The sequence below is a fragment of the Phyllostomus discolor genome, chromosome 4 (genome assembly GCF_004126475.2).
Source record: "Phyllostomus discolor isolate MPI-MPIP mPhyDis1 chromosome 4, mPhyDis1.pri.v3, whole genome shotgun sequence".
In the NCBI taxonomy this organism is placed as follows: domain Eukaryota; kingdom Metazoa; phylum Chordata; class Mammalia; order Chiroptera; family Phyllostomidae; genus Phyllostomus; species Phyllostomus discolor.
In genome coordinates, this window is record NC_040906.2 from 35429313 (window position 1) to 35448759 (window position 19447).

The following is a 19447-nucleotide window of genomic DNA, read 5'->3' on the forward strand; positions in this document are numbered from 1 at the left end:
TTAAGTTAGAAGCAACAGATCTGGATTAGATTAGAGGAACAAATCAGGCAAATAAGTAAATGATATAGGTGTTTAAAAAAAGTAAAGGAGTAACAGGTATTGGTAAGGTCTACAGTAAAATAAAGAGTTCATGCCTTGTCTAACTGGACAAATTAAGTCCTTGAATAGTTGTCCTGTGTGAATTCATATCCATACCTGCTAGATCTGATTTTTCACAAGAGGGTGAAGATCTAGGTTTTTATACAAAACCTCCTAATTTTTAAATGTAGGCAAGTAATTTAAACATTGAAAGCATCTAGTGGGCTACAAAAGAACTATTGTCAGTAACTGGTTTTTGACTTTCTTAGAGGTCTTCATGTAAACTTGTCTTTAATAAGTAGGCTAAAATCTGATCAATAGAAAATTTGTTAGTTGGAGTCTTTGCATTTTCTTAGGCACAAGCTTATGAATGTGAAGTAATCCACTGTGTTTTATCAGTGGTGGCTTCTAATAAATCATAATTCCTTCAGTCTATAAATATGTCTCTTCTTCAGAAGTCCACTAGATCCCAAGTATATAGCTAATAAATACTATTAGTTCTTGTATTCCAGACCACGGATTATTTTTAGAGTTAACAAGTGTTATGGTTCACAACAGAAGTTTAAATAGGCTCCAGAGAATTTATTAATTGCTTTCTCATCATTTGTCAACCTTCAGACAGAATTTTTGCCTGAATAGCAGCAAGGAGCCTCTCTCTCTGTGATGCAAATTAAGGTACACCCACTCACTCCTTCATAGCTTTAGAGTAAGAAAAATAAGGGTGATATCTTCAGTGTTGTAAAATATATATGATCTTCGAACCAAAAGGCATTTGGTCCACAGAGAAGTAATACATTCACCAGAGTTATCTCCATATGCCAGATTAAGTTCATCATTTCTAAGAGAATTCATGTTTTCAATCTACATGTGACAAACACATGATCACTAACACTTATATAATGGTTAAAATTTAGAAACTACAATACATTCTCATATAAGATCCTAGATATAATATTTTGATCCTAGATATTATGCAAATGTGCATGAAACTCTTCATTTCTTCCTTTGACTCACCAAAGAGGGCCGTTCAAAAGTATCTTTTTTGTTTTACTTTTTTTGATGTTATACAGTTGTATCCATTTTCCCCCCACCACTCACCCCAGCCATCCCCACTTCCCACCTTCGATCCCATCCCTCCTTGGCTTTGTTCATGTGTCCTCCATAGACATTCCTGAAAACTCTTCCCTGCTTTATCTCTTCCCACCTCCCCTCTGGTCACTGTCAGCTTGTTCTTAATTTCCATGTCTCTGGTTATATTTTGCTTGCTTGTTTGTTTTGTTGATTATGCTCCACTTACAGGTGAGATCATATAGTATTTGTCTTTCACAGCCTGGCTTATTTCACTAAGCATAATGCTCTCCAGTTCCATCCATGCTGTTGCAAAGGGTAGAAGCTCCTTCTTTCTTTCTTCTACATAGTGTTCCATTGAGCAAATGTACCATAGTTTTTTTTTTCTCCTTTTTTTTTGATCCATTCATTTACTGATGGGCACTTAGGTTGCTTGCAGCACTTGGCTATTGTAAATTGTGCTTCTATGAACATTGGGGTGCATAGGTTCTTCTGGATTGGTGTTTAAGGGTTGTTAGGGTATAATCCCAGCAGTGGAAGTTCTGAGTCAAAAGGCAGTTCCATTTTTAGTTTTCTGAGGAAATTCCTTACTGTTTTCCACAGTCAAAAGTATCTTAATGGATTCCTTCCTTATGTTTCCTGGTATAACTCTATTGCCTGAAAGTTACAGCTTTTTCTGGTTTATATTTATCACAGTGTAATAACACATGCTTGATTTTAGAGCATTTATTTCATTTACATTTGCTCATATAAATCTATGAGAACTAAGATGTTTTATGTAAAGGACCTCATTAGTGTTCTGGAGATTAGATGATAGTCAATGAATACAAATATCTTTAGTTGCCTCTATTTTGCCAATTTCCCCCCACAAATGCACCTATTATATCCAACTTATCTGCTCATGCCAAATACTAAAACAAAATTACAATCATGGTAATTCCATATTTCAACATGTGCCATAGATTCACCCTGCCTCTGGAAGACAGGGTGCAGTTTTCAAAGCCCTACCTGAGCCTGTTTTTCATTGTCTCCTCTTTATCATCATGCTTTATTCAAACAAACAACTTTCTTTTAAGCTTCTTTCTCAGGCTGGTATCTTTGCTACAAATTCCCATCATCTTAGAATCATTTTACTACCTCTTTCCTTCACCAAGTATATCTTATAAAAATTATGCACATCCTTGGGGCCCAGTTCAATGAGGTATGTCTATACCGCTTCCTCTTTTCTCTTCCAGAGCACTATGTGTTCTTAAATCACACCTGTAAGTATCATAGCCTTAAAATTAATGAAGTATGCACCTCAGCTCTATCACAAGATCACAGGTGTGTTTAAGATAGTATTTATCCCATTCACTTTTATATGCCCCCCAAAGAATGTTGTCTTCCACATAATAAACACTCAAAAATGTTAATTAAATTGGCTTGGTAGAAAGAACCAGAACCATTAAGATCTGCCTGATTCAGAAATCCCCTCTACACCTCTCCCACTGCGCAGCCTCTACATGTGAAATATCATTACTTCATGACATAGTTCATTTTTGTTGTTGGAAAATTAAAACTATTATAAAGTTCTTTCTGATTTTGAGCTAAAATATTCTCCATCTTGCTCTCAACCTTTCCTGTTAAATTTAAATATTAACATTTTCCGTCTTCTACATGGCAACCTTTTAAATATTAATATAATGCTCACCCTAGTCATTCTCTTCTCCTATTATACCTCACCCATCCCTCACTCCCGTATTCCATTTTCCTAATATGATACCATTCTGGTCGGCCTCTTTTTAAATGTTGCTGATTTTGTCAGTTTGCTTCTCTTACTGGGAAATTCAAAACTGACTGGGCAAAATGCTCTGTGAATGACCTGATCTGCCCAGTCCAGATGCAATGGAAATGACTTCCTCAGTGGGAGCATCATACTGCTGCAATACAGGCTACAGCTTTAGCAGCCAGATCCTGTGTTTGGCTTATAGCGAGCTTCAGCAACACACAACTATGCAGTGAGTGACTACTATCTGCCAAGCACCACAAGCTCTTTCACACATGTTGTCTCTGTGAATGTGCAATTGGTTCAAGCTCCCAAGTCATTGTCACGTGAATTACTGTCAAGAAAAGATCTAGTCCCAACAAAGATAGTAATAGTATAATTACTATTCCAACAAAAATCTAAGATTTTTTCACTTATCCCAGTTAAATTTCACTATGATGACATTGTCTCATCCATTACCTCAGTTAAATTTCACTATGTTGGGTTTGCCTCATCCATTCAGCCTGTTGAGATCAATTTATATCTTGTTTCTGGTGGCAAAGATAATACTTTTCCCAGCTTTAAGTCAACCACGTATTTGATAAGGACACCATTTAATTTTCAGCCAAGACACTGATAAAGAAACTGTTGAACTGAATGGAACAGAGCCAAGGAGAGAAGGTAGCTGTCTAGAGTTCCTTCTTCTGATTCATAATTAAAAGTCCCTAAAGCAGGGCTCTTCCTTAGCTTCAAATCCACCAAAATGTTCTGTCGTTTATTGTATGTCCTTTGTCATGGCTACAAGAGCATCATGAAATTTCATCTAGTGTCTTGGATTATGGTAGAAATCCCACAAAATATGAGATTGGCTTGATATGACTTAGTCTGAGTGCACTCTTGGTGCTATTTGCTTATTTACTTATTGGGTTTATTTATTTTCCTCTTACTAGAGGTTCCAAACTAATGCTTTGACAATACTTCATGAAATTTTGCAAAGTTAATAATTGCCTGACAACTCTGTGGATTTTGTACTTTTATCCATTTTTGAAAATTGGGTCATTTACTCATGTTTAATCTTATAAGATCTCCTCTATTCACCATCATTTCCTAGTGATTACCCAGAATGATTTGTTTCACAACCTTTCAAATGTAATTTATCTGTGTCTGAACTTGAGCACTCATTTAAGGAGGCTAAATGCTTTCATAATCTTTGCTTTTATTTTGTGCTTCAATTACCTCTTTATGATGCTGTCTTTCCTAATGTGAAGATAATTCTGCCAGTGGAGAGAAATGGAAGCAAACCACCATTTTACCACATTGAACAGTATATCATTTTCCCCAAACAGTGATTGTATGCATCTGCAATATTTATATTATATATTATATCACACATATTTTATGCACATTTAAAAGACAACTTTGTAGCGACCATATATATGATTAGGTAAGAAATATCAAATATTTCAGCCTCTTGGTCCTATTCTTCAAGATAATCGCTTCTCTTTTGTATTTATATTTGTCTATATGTTCTTCTCTTCATATTTTGCACATTTCATTTAAATAGGAACTCATTAGAGGAGAGCCCTAAGCAACCACACTGGTTTCCTTGGATACCGTTCTCATCAGTATCATCTGTGATTGTATTATCAGATTTTCAATTTTTACTCTCCACCTTCTTTAAATTTGCTGGCCATGGAACCCCCAAGGGGAATATAATAGCCGTTGCTTCTTAAATTGTTTTTTGATATAATTTCTTAAAAACTTCAGTATGCTTTAGTAGCCTTTTCTCAAATGCTAAAATGTCATGGATGCTTTCTCTAAAAGTTTCCATTATTTCTGATTCAGGGATAAATTCTTCTTTGCTGGTAAAAATGAAATCAGGAGTAGCAACCCCCTCACTGTTTTATTTTTGACCTGAGGAATGCGGTTTCAGCAAGACAGCATAATTTTCAGATGCTCTTTATTAGAAGAAAGGTCTTTCTAGTAAGTGTCTAGGTGTTTGAATTTCCTGTAAGTTGCCTCTTTTAACACCAATGTGATTTGTGTAATACAACATCTGTGTCATAATTACTTATCAGAAATGTGAATTCTGAACCTCAGCCCAGACCTATAGTATCAGAAACTCTGGAGGTGGGTTTCAGCAATCTGTGTTTCAGTAAGCCCTTGAGGTAATTGTCCTGACACTAAAGTTTGAAAACAACTATTGTAAAGCATCTCCCATATCTTCTGGCTGGAAAGCAATGCAGAATATTATCCCTTAGCTACTTATGTTGGCTCAGATATTGCATATTAACATTACAGATTTGTAAACAAATGTACATCCTCTTACCAGACAGTAGAATGTTCCTTCATTTACTCTTTTTTCTATCTCCCTTTCTTTCTTCCTTCCTTCCTTCTTTCCTTCCTTCCTCCCTCCCTTCCTTCTTTTCTTTCATTCTTTTTTTATTATTTATTCACATTTTTATGAGCAGCTAGGGAGATACGAAGGTGTTTTAAAATGTGTTCAAAGAAGTGAAGCAATGCACATCTAGAAAGCAAAGTATAAGGTTCACTGAATCACAGAAGTCAAAAGAAAAGGGCTTTAGGAGATCAAGACTAAGATCTCTTCCACCTGGAAGGGGGCATGGGTGGGTAGCAAACCAGGAAAGGGGATACAGATTAAAACAGAAGACTTCAGTCTTGATTGTTAATAATACTCTGTACAGACTTGGTCTCTTTTCCTCTTCTCCCATCTTTGGGCTGTTTACCAGTAGCTCCCAGGATTTGCAATGCGCTTTTTCTATACTTGCTTGAATTTTTTGCTTTAATGTCTTGTACAGAACCAGGTTCTTTTTGTGTTTTAGGAAGTTTTTCCTGGGCTTCTTTTGAAGGATTCTTAACCTTTTGATCTTGGTATTGGAGGTTTTAAGTCTTTTTCTTTTTGGGTTTGATTTTTGTGAATATTTTGTCTGGAATATCTCCTACAGATTTCTTTCCTGGGGCTTTTTCTTCAGCTTTCTCATCATCAAAATCATCATCATCATCAAGATCATCTTCATCACCAGATTCATCAGCAGCAAGTTTTGCTTTCTTCTGGTGGAACCTTGCTACCAGGGACAGAATGCTTTCCAGATATACTTAAGAGTTTCACATCCTCCTCCTCCTCATCTTTGGACTCTGCATCATCCCCCACAGCTTCTAAGTGCTGTCCACTAATATTCATGGGCCCTGAACCACACTTAACTCTAGGATCACAGGTGGTGTTATTTCAAAGCCCCAAGTGAAACCATTCACTGCATGGGCATTTTCACAGTTGTCAGTGTTACTTTAATTGGAATTCCTTTGTAATTCATTGCCTCTGCTTCAACAATATGCAATTCATTCTCTGTACCACCCTTAAACTGACTGTTCTTAAAGACAATTGGTGCTCATTTTCATCATTATGCACCTTAAAGTAATGATATTTGTTGCCCTTTAGTTCACAACTGAAAAGATAGTTCTGGGGCCTGAGGGGGCTCATGTCCATGTCCATCGAATCTTCCATAGGGTGGTGGCATGCACTTGGGTGGGAGAGAAGGCCGGCAGAGATACATACATGACTACTGTTCCTCAGAACAGATGTGCAGGGTGGATTCACACCAGGGAAAATGGACTTGTGTCTTTTGACCAAGGAGTCTTCTATACCACAGACAGTTGTATCCTAATACATATTCTGATACCTGTAAGATAATTATTGAGAAAGATAGATAATCTCTAATGTTAAATTGCTGATGTTTTCAAAAGTATGCTACCCATCAGGTTCAGGGTCGTCTGACTCATTCCGGATTGTTTCCTCCTGAGATCTGTTGCTCTTGCTTGGACCATTACAAATCTTTTATGCCAGCTCTCTTGTCTCTGAGTCCCTTCACTCTGCTCTCTTTATCTATGAATCAGTCTAAAACACAGCTCTCATTATGTCATTTCCTCATTGGAAATTCTTTGTTGATTTTGAACTCCTCATACTGGCAGTTAAGATACTCAATGATACCACTTAAGTTACCTTCTTCAGAATTTCATTTCATGGTGCCCTTCTTTATGATCCACACTGTATTTCAATGGGGCTAAGCAATAGAGATAGTCTTGGCCCCAGGCCTTTGTTCGTGATCTGCCTTCCTCTCGACCTGCCATTTACCTGCATTTCCTATTGGAATCCTTACTTCACAGCCCTGGTTACCCCACCCTTATGAATTCCTTTATTTGTAACTTGTTTAGGTGCCATATCTTCTCTTTCTGGTGAACTGGAAGAGAACAAAAAATGTTGTACTTTATGTTTCTAATTACATACTACTTTGTAGATATATGGTTGGGGATTTACCATATATCTCTATTAAGAAGGGACTTCTGATGCATGCTTCTTCCTTAACAATATTTGTGTAATTGAAGTAAATAACACACTACAACAATTCATTATTTCTTTTATGCATTTTTCTTTCCTTTATTCCTCTTCTAAAATTTTCTCAAATTAAATAGTTAATTACAAAATGTCTAAACAAGAAATGCAGACTTTTGCTTCCAAATTATTTAAACTTAGTGATTCAACACACTAATGTATTACCTGTTTGATGACTCTTGTATATAATTTTTATAAGTTTGAAGTTAATTTGTTACTTTTGAATAATTTATCTCTAGATGGAAACAGGTGGAAAATATTAATTTAAAAACTTGGTGTTAAAAAGTGAAAGAAATATGTGTATGAGTGTACTCATGTGAGAGAAATGTGGTGGGGAGAGAAGGGAGAAAGGGAGGGAGAGAAAGAAGAAAAAAAGAAAGAGTTCATGAAGAATGAGTTGGCCATGGAGGCCTTCAGTCTTTCTTTTTCTTTTGGTTAGTAATATCACTATCACACACTCAATTTAAGTGGAAATGTAAGCTGTTGAATATAAGAAAATTATTTTATTCCACACTTGCATACAGGTGGTAGTCATATTATAAAACTTATAAATTATAAAAAAATATTTTAAAAAGGTAGCATACATTTGGATACTATATGGTAGAGTTGAGAAGTCTTATGAATAAAAAAAAACAAGCGATAAGAAAGCCAACTTCATGAAAGTAGTCAAAAAGGCTTAGCAATTAACTTTAGAATGAAGTATTTTTCCTTTCTTACCGTGATCAACTCATATTTAAATCCTTAAATGGAAAATTACTTGTATTTAACCTTTTATGATTCCGAGAGCCATTTAATTGTAATTATAGCTAATCCAATTAAAGATGGATTATAACTACTGACTTAATAGGTCATGAAACACTGAGTTTAATTAGTAGAGTCCTATTTATTTTGAAAAAATTTAAAAAATGCTCTTCTTAAAATATGAGAAAACTCTTTAAAAGATTAAACTTAAAATTGTGGAGGTTGCATTGTTTTAAAATTAAATTTTTTAAAAAAATTCAGGAAAGAGTGGTATCACATGAAATTCAGAGAAATTTTTGAGGTTATGTTTTTATATTTATTGAATTTAAATTATTTAATATAAATTTTTCTCTTTTCCTAGACAAATTAAAATTGTTAATATATACAATGAAATACTAATAAAAAGTGGTCATAATAATAGTATTAATGGCCCTGGCTGGTGTGGCTCAGTGGATTGAGTGCCAGCCTGTGAACCAAAGGTTCACCAATTTAATTCCCAGCCATTTGATGCAAGCCTGGGTTGCAGAACAGGCCCCTAGTAGAGGGCACGTGAAAGGCAACCACACATTGATATTTCTCTCCCTATATCTCTCCCTTCCTTTTCCTCTGTCTAAAAATAAATAAGTAAAATATTTAAAAATTAGTATTAATGAATGAAATAAGTATCGCTTTTTAAGATTACATATCACAATGCAATACAATCTAAGTCACCTATAAATATTTTGTATCTGTTGCACATTTAGAGAAAACCATGCAGTTTCCAAGTGACCTCTGTTAACATCAGATGTAATATTTTAATGTTAGTGTAGTTTTTTTAAGAGCTATAAAAACAAATATAAATAAAGGAGATCTTTCTCCTAAAAAAATGAATGACTATGGGTATGGTAAATAATTGCACAACTAAAATTAAAAGTCTACTTTAATTTGTGCATAACATAGATTATACAGTCTTTCCCGCTATCCCTACAAGCATACAAGCATATTAAAAAGATCTACATTCCCACAAATGAGCACATTAAGGTCAAGTCCTCAGGCTGAGCAATTCTGGAACAATATAGATAAAATTATTTTTTTGAGATATTTTTATTTATTTTTTAGACAGGGGAAGGGAGGAAGAAAGAGAGGGAGATAAACATGGCTGTGCAAGAGAAATATCCATTGGTTGCCTCTCTCATGCCCCCAACTGGGCACCAGGCCCGCAACCCAAGCTTGTGCCTTGACCAGGAATTGAACCAATGAACTTTCAGTCTGCAGGATGATGCCCAACCCACTGAACTACACCAGTCAGGGCTTTAGACAAAGTCTTAATTATAAATATCACATTTCCTTAATTCTATGCTACAACATTTTCATATTTTAGCAATTTTGAAACCATGATGCCTTTTAAAACTGAAATGTAAGAACAAATGTGAGGTCTTCAGTGTGAAGGTCTTCATGGGGGATTTTCCAAAGTGACAAGAGCTAAAATATTAAAATATTTTCTTCTAAAAGTGTCCTTTTTCCTTGAATAACCCAAGAACCACCTCCTGCATGGCCAAAAGGATACTACTATTATCTTAGGATAATATTATTTCTTTCCATATTTTTTAATATTCTGGTAAAAAGTATCAGGATATTTCATTTTCTTCTCTTACAAATTATCCACTGGGCTATATTTTCATGACTAGAGGTACCATAGTAAGAGAATTGGTATTAAAAAAAACACACAACAAACAATCAATCTAGAATGTACTATTAGGGAACTATCAAGGTGCCAATTTTAAGGCCTGCATGAGGATCCCAGGAGTCCTTGTGGTTTATTCAGCCTCAGCCCACAGGTACATAGCAATATAAACTGGCACCAGAGCTAAAATACCTAATTTAGGAGCCCCAGGCCAGAACAGGTTAAGATTACTCTGTGCTCGATACACACATATGGGGCACCCAGGAATGTCCCAGAGGAAATCTGTGGCTATTGAAACATATATTATGGCAATACATATCAGATTCAGATTCACAAATAACCCAGCATGCATCATCTGATGCACGCTGGAGAGTTCCGCTACCTCCGGGGAGAAGTCCAAATGTGCTACTGCAGCCTTGGAATAGAAATGCGTTTTCTGTGAGCAACAGCCTCCTATGACAAAATTGCTTTCTCCTTTAGCATCTGGAAGCTGCTGAGCAACCCATAATCAAGGTTTTCTTAATGTTTTAAATAGGCCTATTATCAGAGTTGCATCTCTCTGAAAGCTTCAGACTTCATTACACTATTAGAAAAAAAATTAGCATGTTATACCTGATAAGCTTCTGGCATATTCAAAATCTTGCAGCCTTACTAATGCTGACTACCCAGCACTTTCTGTTTTATTAAAAGTGAGTTGCACAGAATTAAAATATATGCTGTTTGTTTACTTTATCCCTGAGATAAGGCAGCAACAGTTAACTTGTTTAGAAGTTAAGTTAATTTTCTATCTACAAATTCAAGTATTTTTGGTATATCCTTTCTCTTATCAGAATATTATCTGATTGAACACAAATTTATAAATAAAAAACAATTTGGGCATGTTTATGGTAATAGGTGATATTAAAAGTAAATTTGAAAATTAAAGTGATTTATTAGAATATTTTTTAGTAATCTAAATTAAAACGAAGAATATTAAATCATGCTAATGCTGGTTGCTACTTCATATGTTAGTTCTTAAGTATTTCTTAAATTGAGTGGTTTAGAAAAATGAAAAATATATGTATAGACATTGAATAAAAATAGTATTTTTAGCTTTTTGAAAATAGGCTTATATAAATTGGCAAATTACAGAAATCATCTGCGACAGATGCAGTTTATTGGGACTTTAATTAACGTGAAAGGCTAAACTTATATAAAAGACTGAAAGTCGCAATGATCTGAAATTTAAGGTCGCAGTGCCAGGTCCAGTTTGGAAATGCAAATCACGTCACCATTCCACTATTCCTCACTGTAGAATCATGTAACTTTGCGCTGAGAAATACTACAAAACAGCCCAGACCTATGTGTCTCAAAACTTTAAATTAGTAGGTAGCCTTAGAGTATGTACACATGGCATCATTGTTAAAGTGTAAGTTCTGTTGGGTCTTTTGTTGTAGTTTTTAGGATTTTTGTTAAGCTCAGGCTCACTATTAGGAGGAAGAATAACATACAAATATAAAGAGATTGTTACTAAAAATGCCCCAAATACCTTGAATTGGTCTATTTAGGACTTAAATTTAAAGATTTGGCTTTTTGATTCATGTAAAGGTAATGAAAATTACAAAATTTTAGTGTTGCTCCATTTTTGACTTTAGACACAGTCAACTCTGCTCTTATCTTGCCTTAGCACAGTGTTTCAACATTTGCCCCAAATAGTCGTTCCATGCCAGCAAGTCATTGGCTTCTCCAAAATAAATACAGGGACTTCTAATCTAGTTTGAACAAACAAAAAACTGCATTGTTGTCTTCCCAAATGTTCCCTAGATGCATAATTTTTACATTTTGGATTTAGGAAAGAAAGGGATAGGAGAGAAGGTGGAGGGGCAACACTTACAGACAGAAGGAAAAATATTCTAACAATATTGAGAATTCACACAGATAATAGCTGTGAATTAGGTAGTTTGTGACATTTAATGAACCCTCTATAATGTGCTGTACTGTTAGTCAATATGTGGCTTTCTATAAGCATTTACAAAATTATACCTTGGTGAATGACTAGGTCTGGTAACGTTTTCTCTCTCATTGCTGTTAGAGGATCATTTGCAAATGGTCCAATGCTGTCCAGGTGCCATCAGTGCACCTGATTCTCCAGAGACACGGAGGGAGGAGCTGTCAGAAGCTTGGTGGAGGGAAGTCCTGTGGCGCTGATAATCTTTCATGGGCTTAGCATTCCAGCTGTCAGAGTGAGAATGCTTCGCTATTCAACATGTAACTAAATACAGTGGTGCTAAGTTATTTAGTAAAACAACAAAATTCAAAAACCCAAAACAAGAATTATCCCTAAATTTATATAAATAAAGAAATAGGTACAATAGGAAAATGAATGAATGAATTGCCTAATGTGGAATAAAGGGGCATTCTTTTAAAGCAACCAAAGCAAGTGTTTCTTTGAAGTCAGGAGGTAAGAAGACAGGAGTCTACTCAAGCTGGGTTTCAGGGCTGTGGAGAAGTTACCAAGCCTCTCTCAGCCTGTGTCCTACTGTGACAATGAGAAGGCACCAAGGTCCTGAGTATAAAATACCAAGTCATTTAGTGAGTATGAGCTATTTTCTCTTCATACTACTAGCGACTGTGTCTTTTCCTTTATCTCAAGAATAATTAGCATGGCATTATCTAGAGTACATCTAGCTGTGCTATGAAACCCAAACTGTGCAGCTTTCAGTCTGGCCCTGGCAGTTTTAGCCACCACCTTTTATTGTTCTCGTACAAATCCTGGTGCTTTTTTCCTGAAATATATCAGACAGTATTTTCACACCAGTAAGTGAATGTGTTTGAGATACCTGAATAATTTATAGGACTTTTTGTTACCCAATCTGTCATATAGACTTGGCAAATGTATTCACAATTGGGAACATTTCCATAGAAAGGAATGGTTAAGTTATTCAGATTCTACTTTTTTCCCATCACCTAATTAATTAGCACAACGCATTAAGGACTTATTTTATGTATAAACTAATATTCAACTAGATGTAAGGAATGAGCATAAAGATTCTTTCAGAAAAATGTTTACAAATAACTTTACCTTTCTTTGTTTGGAGGGAGGGAGAGTATTGCTTCTTTTTCAGATATCTGAATATTGGACTGAATTTTTTCCATTTCCATCTGGATTTTGGTAGATATGCCCATGTTTATTGGTATTTTTTAAAACAAAACTGTAATTAAATTAACTTTCTATAAATATTTCTGTTTTTCTCTGAACTGAAATGAAATTGTTAGCATACTTTAAATTTAAGGGTATTCTTGGCGACTTTAAAAATTAGTCCCCTAAGAAGGTGTCTGTTAGCAACTTGATACAATATAAAATAGATTACAATATAAAAACATTTATGTTTCTATAGTAATTGTTTCCAAAATTATGAACTATATTTTTCTATTACAGCTGTGGAGAATATATTTTTTTAATTCATAGATGTATTTTCCTTGTTATATATTAGCTTGAGAATGTTTTTATATATTTTACTTAGTTGCCTATCTCCTCTCTACCACCTGTATTTTAATCTGACTTTTAGTTTAAAATAACATTCAGTTAGACTGAAAATAAGGAGGGAAATTTTTCAAACCTTCAAGACATTGATTTATAAACGTTTATCCTTCCAAATGAGAAAACTTTAAAAAAAGAATAGTTCTGTGCTATACAATTTCATTCAAGTGGTAGTGTTTGTGATAAGGAAGGATAATGGGTCCTTCATCATATGCTTTCCCAGTTAATTAATGTCTGTTTTATGAGAAGTTAGTTACAACAGCTTTTCAGAGGATATAATTCCAATATCCTAGCCAATGAGAAGAGTTAATTCATGACATATAAGTAAGAAATATTAATAAAAATAAAAACAGTGCTATTTGCAAGAAGCAAAACAGGTCTAGAGTGGTTAATATCTAGTTTTTCAAATGGTTGTGCTTGTTGGACAATGAGGGCGGATAATGAGAAATAAGAAGGTGCCCATGACTCGTAACAAAGTTTGACATACTGGAAGAATATATCTGTGTTTCTTCTTAGTTTTAGGATCAATATGACTCTTCTGTCCTTACATGTTTAAATTCCATTTGCCAGGCATCAGCCAAGAAACCCATTTTCTAACTGATTATCTGTGTCATCTGAAAATTTGTATGTGTTCACTCTGCTTCTCTGTGGTTGGCTGAACAAATCTGAAATACTTGCTGATCTTACCCATCCGAAAGATCCTGACAGTTTCACAACTGTGTAGGGGATCCAGAAATTATTCTCAAAAGTCTTAATTTGACCCAGAGAAGGTGCAACGCATCTAGACCCACAGAAGAAAGTGTGGCGTTCATCACTTCAGCCGGCCCTCTGTCGGATGACCCACAGAGCCCCATCAGAAGGTCTCCAGTAGGGAAAAGCTTGACTGCATTCTTGGGTTAAGGAAAGGTGATGCAGTTTATAACTGCTGAGACAGGGGAGATGAGAGAAAGATGGATAAATCAGTTCCAATGAAGCCATAAAAAGAAAAGAGTGTGGTGTTCGCCCTTATGGTCCTGTACCCCACACCCCTCCAATTTGCAGGCTAGACATTCATTTTCATGGTGATTGCATCCACGCATGTTTATCTTCCAGTGGTGGAAGTCAGGTGATTAAATTCAAATGCTGCTGGTGAGATTTATAACCCAGCGGCAGTGTAGGCTCAGAGTGCTTCAGCTAGGAAAGAGTGGAAGGTGCATTTAGAGGAGCGGCTGATGTGTTGTTGGCAGGCAGAGTACCGCTGAAGTAACAATTTGCAGTAGTTTTACACCCCTGTCAGTGCCAGTTGGCAAACTAATGGAGATGATGGAATAAAAGAACAAAATGTCACAACAGAAAGGAATGACTTGAAAATTCAAACATTTTCTTATTTCTCATCATCCTTCTGAATCAAAATTAAATCAGTCTACAAATGAACCAACTTGGTATGGAATAAAAGGCAGCTATCTGCACAATTTGTTTCCAAGTAGGAAAATCGATTAACATTCTTTTGACCATTAGCTTGTTCAAAACATCATCATGTTTTGTAATAACTAGGAGAACTAGTTTATAAACAGGAATATTGATTTTAAGAGAATAAGTTTTAGTTGAGAATAGCAATTGATACAGATGTTGAAACCTTATATTAAGGATTCCCTTGTAGTGGTGTAGTAGAAAATCAGTACCGAGGTAGCAAGGTCAATTTTAAACTATTATTTTCTAATAGCAGGTATAATACATTTCCCAGTTGTGCTCCATATACTGATCATGCGGCTTCACTATGTAATCTTTGCCTTTCATTACAGACTGCACTAAAAAAACCAACTCTGTGCACTAAACTTCAGAGATTTAATAAGTGTTGTTGATATCCCATGATTCACTCAATTTTAATTTTTTTAAACCCTGAGAAACTGCCTCAATTTTTGACTCTGGAAAAACACTGGAAGTTTATCAAAACAAATAGGAAAAAATCAAATTAACACATCACATCAGAAGTTCAGCACAAGATAAATAAATGTGAAATTTAGATGCTGCCAGATGTCACAAATATCACCTTAGTAAATACACTAAAGAACAAATCTTCAGAGGAGCTACAAGACACCAGCCATAGCACGTCAAGAATGAGCTACAAGTAACTTGCCAAAGGTTGAAACGTAATATAATTTTACAGTGCAGCTATGTGGTGGCTTACTCATTTTTCTCCCATTTGGTATAAAAGAGAAGTTGTTTCAACATTCACATGGAATAATAGATGAATAGCTTTATCTGATACATGGCCGCTATAAAACTCAGAGTCCAATTTGTGTACCTTGTTATTGCATATGCATCTTAAAATAATATACAGTACATTACTTAATTTCATCTCTAGATTCCAGTCTGATTGTTATGCCTTCATTTTACATTTTCACCATTCTGCTATGTTTTTCCTGTATTTATAAATGCTTGAATCACATTGAATAAGACAAGTATGAAGTTTTATCAACCTATTGCTATCTGATAGTATTCTTTTAAAAGGCATAGAAATTAAAGTATAGTTTCATTCCAATGCAGTGTTTATATGTATATTCATTCTGTGAAGGTTATCTAAATTAGTCTTTGGACCAAGCAGCTGCATGTAGTTAATTTCATAAATACAGTTGATTTCATTGCCTATTGAGCACTACAGAAGCCATACATTACAGATGCACACAGTTAATTTCATAAATACAGTTGATTTCATTGCCTATTGAGCACTACTAAAGCCCTACATTGCAGCACCATGAACTGGATTTAAAAAGACCATAAAAATCAGTCTTTGGCAGGCTTAAGCCACTCAAAAAGGAGAAATGACTACCCCATTCTTAAGAAAATACACAGAACTTACCATCTGACTTTTTTCCTGGAACCTTAAAATAAAGCTCCTACATTGGCAGAGTCTAAATTCCTCTGACATCAGTTTTTGCAGCATGGAGGTTAGCTATTATACACCAAAATATTTCTCTTGTATATTTCCTGTTGGAATGAGTCGTGTTACTAAGTCCTTTTTTTAGCACTAAGGAAATCAAATTCTGTTTTTGCTTTTTCACTGAAGAATACAGGGGTGTGCATGGAATGGGGCCAGATTTTATTATGGCTGCCTGGTGCATATTTTGTAGAGAAGAGAGCTGTTGCCACTTCCCTCTCCTTACCCAGCATTTCCACACAATTTGCATATTTACCTGTTGAATGCTTTTATCATCATTATCACTGCTGATTGTAGGTTCTCAGCATTTCTCTCCTGAACAAGTTCCTCTCAACAGCTGCCCCCTATCCTCATTCTTTTTTATATGGAGTCTGTACTCCTCATACCTACAGCTTTATCTTTGAAAGTCCAAAATTAGATTGTGTTACTTCTCTGCTTGAAATGTTAATAATATTGAATTGACTGCCAGAAGAAGGAAGAGGGCTAAAACCCTTAGAGATGGGGAGCATGCTGCTATTCATGCGTGGTCTTCCACCCAACAGCAGCACCACCAATCTTGGTAGTGATGCAGAATGGAGTCCCTACCAGCTCAATCGTAAGGAAGTTGCATGTTGCCCAAGAGATTGTCCAGGTAATCTGTTTGCACATCAAATCTTGTAAAGCCCTGGTTCCAAAGGCCACCTCATTCTACCCTATCATTTATCTCCAGCCCTCCTTCTCATGCTCCTCCCACCTTTGCTTTCATTGACTCTCATTCTCTAGACACAGGACAAGCTTTCCATGCCTCCAGCCCTGTGTATACAAAGTGACCTCTTTATCCAGAATTTTCTTTTCTGAGATCTTGACCTAAGAAACTACTACAGGTGCTTTATGATCAAGACCAAGTATCTTCTTATCTGGCATTTCTTTTCAAATTATGGCATTTGATAAATCACAGTTAGCTGTTTTTATCATCTTTGTTCCTATAGCACATTCACATATTTATTTTTAGAACTTACTATATTATGTTGGAATTACCTGTTGACTAGATTTTTCCTTCACTAGACTGTGGTTAGTTCTCTGATACTTAGTAGAATTTAAATAACATGTAGGATCTTGAGAAATTCTTCCTCAAGAAAGCCATGAGTGAATGAATGGACACTATAAGGCCTCTCCACATCTTCTCAAGGAAAATAAAAACAATAAATGTTACTGTGGGACAATTTAAACAATTGTCTTTGGTGTCCCTTAGAATAGGGATCCAAAAGCTACAACACCAGGGTTAAGCTGATCCCTCAGCACTGTGATTTCAGCCAAGTTGGCCTTAGAAATTAGCCTTTACTACAAAGTTACTAACATTGTTTAATAAAAAGGTAAACAGCATCCATATATGAAATTACTCTACTGTAATTCTGAGAACAACTGATGTTTGAATCACATGTAATGTCAAGCTGCTTTAGGCACCCCTTATAAAGTCAAAGCAGGAAATAAGGTCTGCATTCTCACACAAATCTGCAAAAGATATATTCTTCTGAGTCCAAACTACAGTCCCACAGCACTTTTCAGGCCTTCATGCGAGTGCAAAGGAAATTTGCATACTTCAAAATTCATTCACTGTGCATTTGAAGAGTTTCCACCTAACCTTCAATTGGAAGTCATTAATCTACAATTTAAAGACAAGCTAAACAGAAATATCAAAATGATTAAGTAGAATTAGAAATTACTTTTAAGCAATAAATATACTCAATTAAAATCATGTGCTCATGCATTCATATCAGTATTTGGCATTACCTACCTTGATGAAAAGACATATTCAAAGAAGTAATATATAAAACAATATTGTAGCAGAATATTTGCAATTAATTTTGGTGATAGAAAACATTAACTTTGGGCCTCAGTTAGACAAATATTATCCCCTCCCAAAAAAAGAATTACATTTTTCCACTAGTAGATCTGTATTACACAAAACTGTATTCAATTTTTATTGTTTTCAATTTCATCAATAAAATAATTATAGAAATGTAGATAGTCTCTTGTCATGTAAGTACCTACACATTGTCTTTGATTCTGCCTCTTGGGGCAAGATCCCAAAACATTTAGTCTGGCACGATACAGAAAAAGTTTGCTGACCTCTGCTCTACAACCAGACACAGAGATTAAACATTCAGAAAACAGGTAGCCTATTTTATAAATCAGGGCATAAAGTGTAGACATTTTCACCAGTTTAGAAAATTTATTGTCATAGAGCATGTTTATATATTTCCTAAATAATCTTGTCAAAATACATAAAATAAAAATCTGTATATTTTTAAATATATATTTTAATTATTTTCTAATAATTTTCATCAAGACTAAGGGTTATAAAAACTGTAGGTGAAGCAAAAAATGGAAATAAAGAATTACATCTGAACAACTCAGGTCTAGATCAGATTTACTTTGTAAACATTTTAAATCTACTGTATAAAGAAACCTACTTTTCCTGGAATTTATCTCTTTTAAGCAGTAAATTATTGTAAGTTTTTAAAAGCTGAAAAGAGCCTTCACCTTTAGTTGAGCCAAATAAGCTCTTAGTTCCTGAGACCAGCTACTCAGCAAGTATCTCTTCACTGTTCACCAGGCGCGGCTCGTCACACAGAGGCATTTCTGAACACGTGGTGAGGGCTCTACAGAATTGCAGAAAGAGGAAAGGTGTTCTGTTTTCCTTTGACTTGCATATATTTCTTAAAGACAAAGCAATTTTCTGTGTTGAAACATCAATTCTCTTAGACCTATTATAGTGGAGTAGTTATGTCTTTCCCAAAGTTGTGGCTACAAAGCTGTGGCCTGCTAGAAACAGTCATCAAAGGACGTGTTCAAAAACTGGCAGTCACTCTAGGACATCCTTTGAAGAGAATAGAAGGCATCCTTTGGCACGTACATCTGTTATGACAGGATCTTTATTCTAAAATTCTTGGTACAAAACCTTCCATTTTGATGAGAACATCTTTAAGTTGACAAAGTTGAGGCTGAAAATGTTCAAAATTTTTAAGGTGTTGATCACAAAGAATAAAAACAAACTATTCTCAAATAGATTAATTTTATTCCAATTCCATATTTTGACAATAGAAATTAAGAAACTTACATTTACTTAAACACTTTAATGTATTATTTTTCCCTTTTTAATACTGTTTATATCACTGGCTTTCTTTAAATTAATTCCATATTCCTTCATTTCAAGAATTTTCACTTCTGCTTAGTAGTTAACCTATCACCAGAAATTTAAATTTTCTTTTGGCATGTTTATGAAAGTATACACCAATTTGATATTAAATAATTTTAAGTTTACTTAC

At 35.0% G+C, this 19447-nt stretch overlaps 1 protein-coding gene and 1 pseudogene across 1 annotated transcript in view; one reads left to right on the forward strand and one right to left on the reverse strand.

Moving 5' to 3' along the window:
- TMEFF2 (transmembrane protein with EGF like and two follistatin like domains 2) overlaps window positions 1-19447 on the forward strand; it is a 231660-nt gene that overhangs the window by 52508 nt on the left and 159705 nt on the right. The gene's annotated exons all lie outside the window — the stretch shown is intronic.
- Window positions 4273-7492, reverse strand: LOC118500038 (annotated as a pseudogene).